Source organism: Ambystoma mexicanum, chromosome 4q, assembly GCF_040938575.1.
Source record: "Ambystoma mexicanum isolate Mex_15411 chromosome 4q, UKY_AmexF1_1, whole genome shotgun sequence".
In the NCBI taxonomy this organism is placed as follows: domain Eukaryota; kingdom Metazoa; phylum Chordata; class Amphibia; order Caudata; family Ambystomatidae; genus Ambystoma; species Ambystoma mexicanum.
This window is the reverse complement of record NC_090928.1, coordinates 212,637,391-212,651,986: the sequence shown is the minus strand read 5'-3', so window position 1 is coordinate 212,651,986 and position 14,596 is coordinate 212,637,391. Positions and strand designations below refer to the sequence as shown.

General features: G+C 43.0%; 2 protein-coding genes across 4 annotated transcripts in view; one reads left to right on the top strand and one right to left on the bottom strand.

Moving 5' to 3' along the window:
• TFB1M (transcription factor B1, mitochondrial) overlaps positions 1 to 14,596 on the bottom strand; it is a 725,212-nt gene that overhangs the window by 290,380 nt on the left and 420,236 nt on the right. The gene's annotated exons all lie outside the window — the stretch shown is intronic.
• The window catches only part of CLDN20 (claudin 20), a 161,690-nt gene that overhangs the window by 51,348 nt on the left and 95,746 nt on the right, over positions 1 to 14,596 (top strand). The window contains exon 2 of one of the 2 annotated variants that reach the window (XM_069607741.1): positions 3,711 to 3,812. The exons of the other annotated variant lie outside the window; for it this stretch is intronic. The gene's annotated coding sequence lies outside the window, so the exon portion shown is untranslated. The remainder of the gene's footprint in view (positions 1 to 3,710; positions 3,813 to 14,596) is intronic. 2 annotated transcript variants of the gene reach the window in all.

The window sequence follows — 14,596 nt, the reverse complement described above, 5'->3', positions numbered from 1 at the left end:
CAGAAAGAAATGTATGTGGAGTGCCCTCTCTTGTAACTTGTGCATAACCAGCTGTGTGCGATGTGCATACATTTGAATCATTTGTAGATTTTAATATGGTGCATATGTACTGGGAATGGTGTACAGGAGGCTTATACTTCACAAACATGCCAAATTAAAAACGGGCCTACAGATTGGGCTCCACAAGAGGAAAAACAAAATACAAGTAGAAGTTAAAAGAACCAAAAGCCTTCTTTAACACCTGTCCAAAGAAATAGCATTACAAGCCTAGTCCACACAAAGACCATCGGGTAGCCAAGTGAAGGAGTGGTTGACTGCAATTTAGTTGCAAGGCCTTTGCAAGATGAAGAGTCCACAATGAACAAAAAGAGAACACAATGAGGAAGTGAATGCAAATGTATGGGTTATACTTGAGGGAGTGGTGTTGCCTATGGTCTTCAATGGCATAGAGACAGACCTTCAAGCAGACAATAACATTCAAGGATAAAAGCTTCATATACAATTGGGTATTGTCCATAACCAGGTGGATCAAGACACCTGAGCCAAGTAGTAGATCATTCAGCAGATCTATGAATATGTTAAATTACATGGGATGAGGTACTCCGCAAGGAATGGGGCGATGGTCCAACTTTGGAGGTCTCACCATTACAAACAGCTATCAGAGGTAGATTATCTGAGACTGTGGAACATCGCCACCTATTCCCTTGCCAATTAAAGACTGTTTCATTGTCCCCATCACAAATGCAGGTTGGCACCCTCACCCGCATCCAACACATGAATACCTTGCCCACTGCCGGAGTGGCAGCTATCTCAATGACACATCTGTTGTGAAACATTTAGAAGAGGACGGAAGTGAAATGTCATGTGTTGCCATGTATATCTCACGTCACTTCCCTGGGAACAACAATCTTTTTTTCATTATTGTGATTTAGTAAAAACAAACTTTCCTGACAATTAATATTACCAAAAGATTAAAACATTAAAATACATTCTAAACATTTCTTACAATTCACCTTTATTATTCCGTCAACTATAAATATGGTACAATACTAACCTATAAATCGCATCAAAGCTATACAGATCTTTCCGATATGCAAAATGACCATAAAACATCAAATTCAAGCATTGCAGGTCGGAATACAAATCTGACCAAATTATTTATATACAAAGTAGATAAGCCACGACAATATTAGGAGATGGCGAGTGCTCTCCAATGGGTCAAGCGATTGACATATCCTACACAATCTCTTCACCCTAGGTACACCTACTCTTGCTCCCATTACTAAGAAAGAATGTAATAAGTGAAAATGTAACATCATAAAAAGTCTATGCAGCTTAGGTGAAGGGAACAGCATTTCTGTGATTGTATGTATGGGAACGCTTGCCTGGCATAATCTATCAACGTCTTTTCCCCAGAAATATAATTTAAATTTGAACACCCGTCTAATTGTCTTGCCTTATCAGGTAGTAGTTTTTTTTAACACCTCAAACTTTGGGGACAATGAATAACCCATCCAATCTTTACACAGAATTGTTTACAAGATTTGCGAATTCCACCATCTCTTTATTGGATTCCTCACGCAAAACCCTACCCAACTTGTGAAGGCATGGCCCTGCATGCTATCACCAGAAACAATACAACTCGCTAGGGGAAAAGGCCCAAGTCACTGCTTGCAAGGATAATATGTTTTATTCACACACTGTTAAGGAGAATTCTCTGTTTAGGCTGAATTTCCTAACCTGGCGAGTCCCCCAGCAGCTTTGCTGGATTTTTGGGGTTTATTTTTTTCTCCTGCCAATAGTGAGACTCTTTTACCCTCACTCTTGGGCATGATTTCGGTGACTCCAACCCAAGTCGAGCCCTTTGTTCCACTTTTTGGCGGGCTTCTCCACCGAAGCCCTCCAAAGTGGTGCCACTCTGTCTGGGGTACTTATGGGGGGTAGAGGGGGATTTAGGTACCCTGGACTGAGTTGCCTAGGCAACTCAAGTCGCACTCTGTCCTGATTGCCCCAAGTGGTGAGCCGGCCGGCTCACCACTTAGCATGTTTGAGTGACAGCTAGGCTGAGTGAATGGGGGTTTTCTGCATAAAAGCAGGGCTTTGGGGACTGGAACTTTAGAAGTCGCCAAAGGACCTAAGAATCCGACGAGGGAGAAGCTGAGCCGACCTGCTACGACGACACCACCGGTGGAGCCCTGCTGAACCGTCTCACCACTTTTCCCAACGACAGAGGAGATCTCCAGCTCGGAGAGTCTTCTTCCTTCGACTGGTGGGGATAACCAGTCTGCTTCCTTTTTCGCTTCCTGGAGCACCTCGTGGCTGCCTTGCCTGTGCCAAGCACCCCGGCAACTGGGATACCATGTTTTACCACTACCGCGAATCAAAGGGTAGTACCTTTAACCGGAAAACTCTGCAGCTGGTATCTTCCCTGGCAGTGCAACGACCTTCATCTTTCCTCCACGTCGAGATCTTCTCTTCCTCTGGACGACGCCGCGGCTTGCACCCACTGCCAGGAACAACTGCCCCCGCTGGAGGATTCTTCCCACCTAAGGAACCGTGTTCCGCCTGGCTTCCCTTGCAACCGACTGTACGGGGTAGATTTTAGCCCCCGGCTTTCGAACCTGGGCTAGCCTGGCACACCCTGGCTAAACTTTTCTGAGCCTAACTAAAACCTTTCTGAACTCCCTGCAAGACTTTTTAAGCCTGTTGTCATTGTATGATCTTGGGTGCATTTGTGCCCTGCTCTCTCCAAGAGTGGGCCCGGCCTATGGACTTTGGCTCACAAGTAACTTTTGACTTTCCTGCCTTGCATAAGAGTTCCTAAGTATTGGTGTGGTGTATTTTTCTACATTCTGCCTTTTTCCCTCCCTTTTTTGTTAACTTATTGGAGTGCCATCTATAGTTAAGCGCTCACCTCTGTCTGGAAATAAGTGGTGTTAACTAAGACTTGTCTGATTAAGTGGTGTTAACTAAGACTTGTCTGATAAGGAATAAGGGATGTATATATAATAATAGTAACTGCGTTGAGAGTGATTTACAATAATAGTGCTGGAGTGTTTCAATCAGTGTGTTTTTAAATAAATAATTATATACCTTGATACCAACGCTCTGGTCAGTGTTTGCTTGTGCTGTTGTGTCTGAGTGCCTATTGTGTATACTTTGCATACTGCCTGACTCTTCTTGAGGGAAGTCTGACTGCTCAGCCACAGCTACCAGGTAAATCTGGGTGGTACAGACTGCTACCAAGTGGGTTTACTGCTAACACCTGTAGTCCTAAATCTTTTGCAGTGTTCCCAAAGGGAACTGCACAGGTTTCTGCTTAACACACATAAGTGCATCAGCAAAGAACTCTGCTGCCGTCGAACGCTCGAACAAAATCTGCACGAGCAGAACCATATGTGGGTGGAAATCGTCATCAGTGACACCATTACATACAGTGAAAACCCGCGTGTCCAGTTGGTAGGATCCTATTCATAAGCAGCCCACTCCATATGGGATGCTAGACCAGTGGTCACAGCCTTCTTGTGCATCTCCGTCCATGTGGGTGGTGCTGGGCTCGTCATCCACAGAAAAACAGAACCTAATAATGAATTAGTTACTTTTGAAAACAATGCTATTCTATCACTATAACGGTTCATCTGGCAGACCAAGATTTGGCCATGGGGGGAGAGCCAAGGTCATACTAACTCGCATACTTCACTCATTTCCAGATGCGCCAGCAACCTCCCAAGGTCTTCAACCCTTGTTTTAGGCTGTAATTTCATCCCTCCCCGGCACCTGGCAGCCCAAAATCACGTGACCCAAATGTGAAGGTAAGATAGCTTTGCTTTCTGATCAATCAGGGGTGTTACAGCTTATGGGTTGGTGGTCTGGGCCTGGCTGGCACAGCGGTATGTGGGTGTCGTAGGATCAAAGCATAGGAGGGCTGGAGCTCTGCTGCAAAGGGGGTGTTTGGGGCGAGGGGCCATGTTATCTGTATCGTGAGATGGTAACTGCCAAGAGGTGCTCTGCGCTCTTCTCGTGGCCTTGCAGAGCACATTCTTCCCAGGACACAAAGGCCTGTAGCCTCTGAGACAATGGAAGGCTTGTAACTCGCTGAACGCAGTGTGGGTTATGTCTTGCCAATAATACAGGCCTAATACTAAAACGTTTGGTGCTTTTGCAGCACCTTGGCCTACGTTCCAAAATGGTTGCCAATAACTAAGATGGTGTTTACACTCACTGCTATTATGTAGCTCCTAATGCATGCACTACGCAATTGTGCACTCTACAGCGTGCACGTCTCTCTCCTCCCAGCTCTCTAGAAGTGTGGTTTGTTTCTCATGCAGGAGCCCAAGTATCAGTTACCACAATTTGCCCTCCAGTTTATCTAAGCAACTAACAGCCTTTGCTGAACTGGCTTCTTACCCATCCATAATTGTGGGTGCAAGATGTTGCATATGAAGCTTTTTGGGACCTTAATAACACATAACTTGGATGTAGCCTTTGACATAATTTGCTCTTTGAGACAATAATATTTACAGCTGGAGAACTGTACACCCAATTAGACAAAACATATGACTGCTCAATTTAAGATCCATTTATTTTCCAGCCTTTCTGTTTAAAAGCCTTTCCTCTTAAATACATATTTTTTGTCTCATGGGTCACTTTCAAATATTAGTATTAGAATATTCAATTATAGAAGTTACTGAGCGCTTTAAACCAACTGAAGTCATCAGCAAAATGATATGGTCGACATATCCCATACAAAGTATATGCACAGCTCCTAACTTAGGGGGGATTCTTCACAATCTTTAATGCCTCTGGCATGTCAGCAATATAAAGGTTAAATAACAAGGGAGCCAAAACACACACCCCGTTTAAGTCCATATTATTTAGTTTTGTGTACCTACCATTATTGTCCAAACACATTTTGACTGTTGTTTAATCATGCATCTCTATAGTCAGATATAATAATCCATTGGGGATCCCCCATTTATTTATCTTATACCATAAGAGATTATTATCCACCCAGTTGAATGCTGCACTAATCAAGGTAAGCTACATAAAATAGCCAGTATTCATCTTTCTTGGCTGCATCAACAATTGTAATGCCAAAATATTATGGAGAGTGCAGGAGCCAATGCGGAAATGGTCTGAAATACATATAAGATTTTGTTTGCTTTTTCCCACGTCTTTCATTCCCGGAGAAGCATAGAAGCGAACATTTTACTAGAAATGTCCATCATCACCAATAAGTGGTAATTTTTAGGGGAAGTGATTTGATCTTTTTTAGTGACCGGGATCAGCAATTCTGCCTTTCAGGAAAGTACACTATCATTCTCTGCCATTTAAAAGAATTGCTGATAATGTTGCTGTAACTTGGCGCTGGATCTCTTTTTAATACAATATTAGGTAATGATTCTGGGCCTGTGATGGATTTAATTTAATTAATATTATAGATGTATACACTCTGCAAATGTATGCACCGCTCGCTAGAATTATAGACTTGTGGAAATTAATGGTCTCTGCGCTTTACCTCTTACCAATGTAATTATGCCACTTTTCTTCTGATATCTGGTTAATCAATGTGATCTCAGAACCCGCCATAGATCTATTCATCAGATGCCATAATGTTTTACCATAATTAGTTTTTAATATATCCAGCATAACCTGCAAACGCATGGTTACAGAGATTAGGTGCGGTTTATACCAGTTTTATATTGTGTTTTGACACTACAGAGAAGTGCATTCCTAGTATTAGTATCTGACTCATAACCTCAGATAGTAGCTTATGGTCTGCCAAAGTAGTTGCTTTCAATGTGCAACTTCAAAACCATACATCTATATAGCATATTTACCCTCTGGTACCAAAATTAACTCTATACCATAAAGAGTGGTCGGTTAGTGAATCCACCTGGCTGATTTTCATAATGTACCTGCATTAACCATACTCTTAATAATCGCAATTAGCAGCAATATGAACGTTAATACTTTTGATATTCTTTTCAAACCATGCAAAGTGGGTAACCATGACATTACACTAAATGTACTCTTTCGCAGGAGCAGTCCTTCGAGATCATTTTACACCTAATGTCAATTTCAGCATTGCATTGTCTCTATGTGTGGCAGGAGTACCCCCATAATGGTCTAGTGATTAGAGAAGTGGCCTTATTCCTAATAATCATTAGTACTACACTTATAGCCTATATTCCATGTATAATTACCTGGAGAATCCCAAGGTGTCCTTCCTTTTAGCACAAGTAGTTCTATTCTCATACATTTCAGCCATTTCTTTTCCTGATTGTTAATTATTGGATTCAGCAAGGCCGTAAATAAGGAGCGTTAAAATCTCCAACTAAAATTGGTGCATAATCATATCCATGAAACCTTTAGAATATTAATACAGTGAGAGATGTCATAATTATCTCATTCAATTTACAAATCAAGCTTTATTTCCATAAAAGCACTTACAGAATTTCACAACAAAACTGATGAAAGACAAATTGGCATTGAATAAGCGATTGTCTCAATTCCATAAGCAGGGATAAAACCCAGACATTTTGTATTGAATTTCCAAGACTTGAGAACACATTGAAATTACAATAAGTTTCAATAGTGAACAAGTCATTGATTGCACATTTAATATTCATAATTCAGGTACAAATTGTAAAATCAAACAGTAGCCATTTGTTCTTAATTTTCGTCCTCTGGTTAAAAGCATTAGTTAAAAATGACAAAACTGCTAATAACACTGCTAACACTGTATTATATTTCATTTATATAACAGCTGTGCTTCTAGTTCTAATGCCATATGGATTAAAAGTGGCTTACACCACTGACATCTAGCAGCTGCATATAGAGGACATGTACATAAAAAGTGCATTTCATCTTCATCACAGATTTTACATATAGTGCATTTGGTTGCAATGCCCATTCCCCAATGGACTGTAAATATGCTAAGTGGCAGAATACCTAGTCGAAATTTCATATATAGAGATTTTGCTCATCTAGGAGAATCCTTTCTATACAGTTACTTTTTGCATGTATCGGCTGGATGTCACAAACCTTTTACTCTCTTGCGAAGGAGAACATTCATTTTTACTCTCTTGAAATTGCATTTACGCTCAAAGTTTAAAAATAGGGTGTAAAATACTCCCACTTCAAATTCTTACCTGGAGCAATGACTTAACAAGTTGGTTGGTACCTGAAGCACATCTAGGGACTGCCATAGTAGTGCTCTTGGGACTGTGTCGAAGGCTGTCTGCAGATCTATGAAAGCCAAGTACAAGGTTTGGCCCTTCAAAGTAAACCTCTGCAGTATAAGAAGTCATCTGAAGGACTTGTCTATTGTGGACACTCCTTTACGAAAGCCAGCCTGTGCTACTCAGAGTATGTTGGATTTGTCAACCCACTCTTCGAGTTTAGACAGTAACATTTCAGAATAGATTTTTGCTAATGAATATATTAAAGGCTATTTGTCTATAGTTCGATGGTTCCTCTCCATCTCCCTTCTTATAGATCAGCAATATTGCTGCCCCTCTCCAACTTTCGGGCACCGTATACGATCTTTTCATCTCAATAAAAAACGTTTTATTAAGTGGACCCAGATGTGAGCGCTGCTCTTGAAATTACAATAAGTTTCAATAGTGAACAGGGTAGATGGGAGACTGAATTGGGAATAGAGTTCGAAGATAAAGCATGGGAGAAGATAACCCATTACCACAAAAAGAATATCTAGGAATGCCCGCCTACAGCTCATTCAACTATACATTACCAACAGAGCCTACCTTACACCTGAAGCCATATCTAGGTTCAAAGGAGCCACAGTCCAGACATGCCCCAAATGCAACATGCCAAAGGCTGGAATGACTCATGTTCTGGGGTTGCCCTGTGGTTCAGAGGTTAAAGCATGGGAGAAGATAACCCATTACCACAAAAAAATATCTAGGAATGCCCGCCTACAGCTCATCCAACTATACATTACCAACAGAGCCTACCTTACACCTGAAGCCATATCTAGGTTCAAAGGAGCCACAGTCCAGACATGCCCCAAATGCAACATGCCAAAGGCTGGAATGACTCACATGTTCTGGGGTTGCCCTGTGGCTTAGAGGTTAAAGCATGGGAGAAGATAACCCATTACCACAAAAACATATCTAGGAATGCCTGCCTACAGCTCATCCAACTATACATTACCAACAGAGCCTACCTTACACCTGAAGCCATATCTAGGTTCAAAGGAGCCACAGTCCAGACATGCCCCAAATGCAACATGCCAAAGGCTGGAATGACTCGCATGTTCTGGGGTTGCCCTGTGGTTCAGAGGTTCTGGGCCCAGGTGAAGGAAAGGGTGGCAAATGCGGAGCTAGTAGTCGAAATTCTCGACCCAGCAGCTTGCATATTGGGGAGCTACAAGCGGAGCAGCAAAAACAAGTCCCTTAATAAGCTCCAAGACTTAATATATATAACGGCGAAAAGACGCATAGCCATGGGTTGGAAAAGCGCAAAAGACCTAAGTGAAGCCCTTTGGTGGGCAGACCTCAAAAGATGGATATCTGCTGAGACTGCTGCCTGGGAAACAGCAATCCAAGTGCAGAGATTAGACTCCAGCGAGGAACTACTCCGTTGGGTGGCATTAACTGTGCCATTGCTCCACCCAGCGGCGCAAGATAGCGCCTCAGATAGCACAGACGGTCCAGGCCCGCCAAGGGGCCAAAAACAAGATTGAAGTTCTAACTGTGGTCTCGGAGGGAGTGGGCGGGGAGGGAGGGGGGGCATGTTATATGTTCTTTCAAATTACTCATATGGTAATGATTAATCAATGATCTTCTGCTTACATCATTGTTGTATAGTTAATAAAGACATTTAAATAAACTGGTTTGTCTTTCAGATGACCAGCAATAATGTAAAAAAAAAAAAAGATTCAATAGTGAACAAGTCATTGATTGCACATTTAATATTAAAATTCAGGTAAAAATTGTAAAATCAAAAAGTAGCCACTTGTTCTTAATTTTCGTCCTCTGGTTAAAAGCATTAGTTAAAAATGACAAAACTGCTAAAAACACTGCTAACACTGTGTTATATTTCATTTATATAACAGCTGTGCTTCTAGTTCTAATGCCAGATGGATTCAAAGTGGCTTACACCACTGACATCTAGCAGGTGCATATAGAGGTCTGTTGGCATATGATTCGGGCGAAGGGCATTGCCCGAATGTTGAGAGAACAGCACTCTCAACTTCCTTTGTCGAGAAGACTAAGGATTGATTGAGCTATCTGTATTAATCTTCATCATCTGGGTCAAACTCTCTACATACTCCCGATATGATAGATTAATAAGATCCTCCTTTTAGTAGAAGGACTGAAAATAGTCGTGCCAAGCCTGAACTGGGATATTGTGTAATAAATGACTGCTGTTTGGCTTTAGACCAGTCCCGGCTATATTCCAAAAGGCGTTGGCCTCATGGTACTTAACTGCATAAATTAGAGATTCTCAGAGAGTCAAAGTGAATATGTCTTTCTTTCTTTTCATTTTTTATAATCATTTCTTTTAGTAGTAACAAGTATGGAATTTCTTCCTTTGAAGGATTTTAATTCTGCTGATAGAGCCATTGTGGCTTTCTTGCACTCTTTGTCGAACAACCATGTTGATGTTTATTTAGGATGCACTTCTCTTTGCATATCCAAGTTAATAAAGGCAGTAGCCTACTTGTCAAAGAATCAAAACAATCAAACGTGGATAAGGCTGCATTTGATGTAGCATATTCTTCCAAGAGTGGAAGCACATTTATTTACATGTTAGCTAGCAATGAGAGGTAAGTGGGTAAGGGTCATCCCACATTTTTTAAATTGGTGGATGGCTCCAGCCTAGATTGCGCCAGTGGAAAATGAGCCTGCTACCCCAGTTATCAACTGGTGGATTGTGTGTCGATCAGATGATCATAGTGGCTCTCTAGGCGTTCTGCTACTCGAAAGGAATTAATCAAACTCCATTGGCATATATTTATCAAAATATAGTCAATTACACCGTTTATTTTGTGTACGATACGTCGGGTTGGCGGGGGGGGGGAATCTTCAGGGAAGCGTCAAAGTAAGATCTAAGTCCATATGAATGGACAACCACAAGGACATCATTTGCAAGAGGATATTTATGTGCTGGTGGATGAGCTTGGAGATCTGGGATACCCCATATCGCATCCTCTAGAGCAAAGTCCACGGGAGGAAAATTGGAGTATTCGAGCTGGCAAATGAACCTGCCCAATAATATTAGGGCTTTATTAGTGGTCATATCTATAGTACTAGATACAAATGCTAGTACATGGTGAAGGTCGCTATTGCTGGTCTGTTACATCTTAAATAAGTGTTCATTATCAAGACAGTTAGTCCCACCCAGCCCCCTTAAGCTGCACAGAGTAGATTGGGGGACTTCAGTTCTATATGTTTGCACAAAAGCCCAGGGCTTACATGTACCCAACTCAATAACCCACCTAGAGCTCTTCGCTTGGTGGCTTTTAATGCTTTGGTAGTATGACAGTAAGGTTTATGGATGGGTTCCATCAGCCAAGTTTCCTGAAAGCAAATAAGGTTGCTTTATTTTATAAATTCGTGCCAGTCGGGGTCTGCATTTTTACTGGCCAAGTCAATGTTCCAAGGAAGAATGGATCCTAGGTTGGGATGGGGGTCACAGTCTCAAATCAGGCCATCATTAGGTCGAATACAGGTTGCAATGTTTTCCTTTCTTGGTTGGTCCAACAAGTCAATTTGTTGTCGCTTCGGACCAGTCTACCATAAGGGAGTCGGGGGGGTGGTCAGATCTGAGTACCAAATGGAAATAATCATAGTTAAAGTTAGTGGGACCCGCATTGCACTTGACAATAACATCTGAAAAAATAGCTGATAAGCAACCCTTAATGTGACGCAGCCGACTGATGGCTTTGTTGGGTAGAGGGTTCAATTGATCGTTTCCAAAGTTTCTGAACATTCATCATAAATAATAAGAAGGATTTCCCATTATTTCAGGGAAGTATAGCACCAGAATAGGGTGCCACCAGAGGCCATTAGAAAGATGGATTAAATTTGGGCGTTCGTGGGGCTATGCAAGGGGACAGTCCAGTAACATCGAGCCTGAATGGGCCCTTTAGCATTGATTTAGTCATTGGTGGGAGTGTAGGGGCTGTGTTTGATAAGGGTGCCCTTGGGAGCTCATCATTAACAGCACGTGGACTCTGCATCAGAACTGATTTATTGGTGGGTCTCACGCAGAGGTTAACAGATACCCTGAGGCACCATAGGTGGTCTGTTAATGATCGGAGTATGCAATTGTGGTTTCAAAACAGACCGAGTAACTACTAACTTCTCCAAGTGAGTAAGGATATTCGATAGTTGCAGCTTCATTTCATCCACAGTTTTAATGTCATATAATGATGTTTTGCGTAGAAGAACAACAATTACATTTCTCTCGCTCTATTCGACCAAGAACCTGTCCAGTATTCTGAGCACTAGGTTCATCATTCTAGCTCTGGGTCTCATTCAATAAGGGGGTAGTATCATTTGACAAAAGTGTTTGAGTGCCATAGGTAGAGTCTTCAGATAAGGATAAGGTAAAGAGCTTAACCCCCCCCGAAATGGGATTTTCCAGCAGGCTAGTCATATTTGTATTGGTATGTTTTTTTGGGGACAAAACATTTTGGGTATTTCTATTTCAAATGTACGCCCCTCCTTCTGATCGACCCCCTACTTTCAGGGAGGCTATTACCAACATCGTTTTATCTGTTCATTCCCCAGACCTATGGACTCCCCACCTGGTCTCTCTTCCCTTTCTCCTCTTCACCCATTAATAGTGGCACTATGTGGGAAGTACTCTTGGCATACTTCTCATCCTCTAGGTGCATCATTAATGTCTACCACAATGGCACTATCATGGCCTAAGGTACTCAACCAACTCTTCACCTCCTTGACCGGCAACTGCCCTCCCTCATTAACTTCCTCCTTTTACCCCTTCTTCCTCCTCTAACATCTCCACCACTGCTGGGGGTACCACGCCCCTGTCCCCCACCTCAGAAAACTTTCAATGGTGGTAATCAGCTTGACTTAGCTACTCTGAATTCGCGTTCTGCTGTCAAACACCCCTCTGACATATGTCTTCTTGATGACTCTGACCTTAGCGTCTTCGCCCTTACCGAGAAGTGGCTCAATGCCGTTCTGTCACTGCTCTTGACACACTCCTTCCGGAGGGCTACAAAATCCTCTCCAAAGCCAGGCCCAACAGACCCAGAGGTGGAGTGGCCCGATTTTCCCTGAGTAGGTCCCTGCTTCTATCATACCTACTCAATCCACTCCTCTTTTGAATGCCACATTTGTAGGCTCTGGGCCTCTCCTACTTTCTCTCTCTCACCCTTGCTAACATCTACAGCCCCCCTGGCACTATTTCTCCCTCATCTGAATGGGCCGACCTTGCCTCCTCCCTCACGACCTCTTCTTCCAAACTCCTCCTAGCAGACTTCAATATCCACCTTGACTCGCCTGAATCAGCCACCTCACAGTTCTGAGTCCTCTGTGACGCCCCCTCCCTCACTATTCTTCCTTCCAGGCCGACCCACTCAGCCGGACACACTCTGGATGCCTTCATCTATGGAGACATCCCTATCTCTAACCTGGTCACCACCCCCCTCTCCTGGTCTGCCCACTCTCTCCTCTCCTCCCAATTAGGGCACCATAGCCACTATTTGAGCCACCCCCTGCACCGTCATCCTCCTTCGCAATCATTCGACCAATGAAGCGAGTGTCAGTTGCTGCTTTTGCTTCCTCTCTCACCACCGCCCCTGCTTCTGACTCTGTCCTTGCTAACCTGCACCTTTCCATATCGAACACCCTCGACATCCTTGCCCCTGTCACGAGAATCCACCTGAAAACTGCCTCCAAATGCAACGACTGGTATGACTCCGATCTAGCATCTCTGAAATGTAAGTAAGTGAAGAGTTGCTGAACGGTAGTGGCAGACCTCGGGTTCATCCTTGGCAAACGGTCTGTCGCTTGTTCCAAAGGCAATATCATTTTTCTATCTGCTCCAGGAAGAGGGCCTGCATCTCTGGAACCACTACCAACACGGCTGAACTTTTCAAAATCTGCAAAGGACTCGCCAATCCAACCGCAGTCTCCACCCCTCCCCTTCCTTCACAGCCTCTCTGCACCGCTTTGGTCTCCTATTTCACATCAAAAACTGAGGACATCCTGTCCTCCCTCTCCACCACCCCACCCACCTTCACTCCTTCCCCTGCTCTCCTGCGCCTCTTGGCTCCCCTCCCTCCACCCCGCACTCTCCTCCCTCCTGCCCAAAGCACCTGATGCGGTCTCTAAAGTTGTGCGCTCTATGAAGATCTCATCCAAACAGGTGCTCCCTTTTTTTCTAGAACCATTAAGGACAACAACTCCTCCCTTGCCGCTTTCTGTAACCACTCCTTTGCCACTGGCTCTTTCACTCTATCCCTATAGCACTCACTTGTGCACTCTGCTCTCCTGAACACCTGTGAAAACATGCTTGCAAATCTTGACTCTAGTTCTCCTGCTGTTCTCATTTTCCTCAATCCCTCCTCTGCCTTTGACATGGTCAACCATTCCATCCTCATAAGATGGCTCTGTGATACCCTCGGCATCAAGGATCGGGCAATGGATTGGCTAACCTCTTTCCTCACCAACACCCCTCCCAGCTGCAGCTGGGCACTTTCTACTCCACCACTTCACTCTCTACCTGCAGCGTCCCCCAGGGCTCAATCCTAACTCCATGGCTCTTCAATATCTAAATCACAATAAAGATTAGGCGTAAGGGCTATCTCCCTGTGCCAATGATTCCTTCAAACAAACAAATAGGTGAGTCCGTCACATCCACCGAGTACTGGAAGGCACACCCTTTCCTTCTGTTTAAAATAGCTATATAAAATGTTTACTCTTAGATTGAGCCAAACATTCAAATCAATGTTTTCAAAGGCCAATTTCAGCTCATAATTTTACGATTTATTCTTGATATTTCATTACGTGCCCATATGTGCTAACGCCTCCTTGTAACTTACTTCATGTACACAAATTAAATTACAACAATACTTTCCAATAACTTTTGTTTTCTTTTGTTCGTTAAAAATGTCCTGACAAACATTTAAAAGCACCTTCACAATTCATAGAAAGTGGTGAAAAAGAGGATAAATTAGTTGCAGTGGAAGTATACACACTGATCTCACCATTAGCGATGAGCTCAAGTGATGGGGGTCACAGCCAGGCCATTATTTAATACAGAATGAGGTATCAATTTCCGTTCACCATATAAGCTCTTAGGCACCTCTGGCTGTTCATTAACCAAACCACCTGCTCCCCTTTAGAAGTTAAAACAGAACTCCAAAAGTGAATTATCAATTGGGGTGGAATCCATGGATTCATTTCCAGTACCTAGATCTTTAGTATTCAGTAATCCTGCCTTGACTGTCCACATTTGAGTTACCTCATTGTGTGGCTACCGCTGTGGCACTCACAGCATTTCAAACTCTAAGGGACATCATATGCTTTGCACTATGCAAGTTATACGCCATAGGAAAATATAAAAACAGAGTTACCCAAAGCATAGAAAT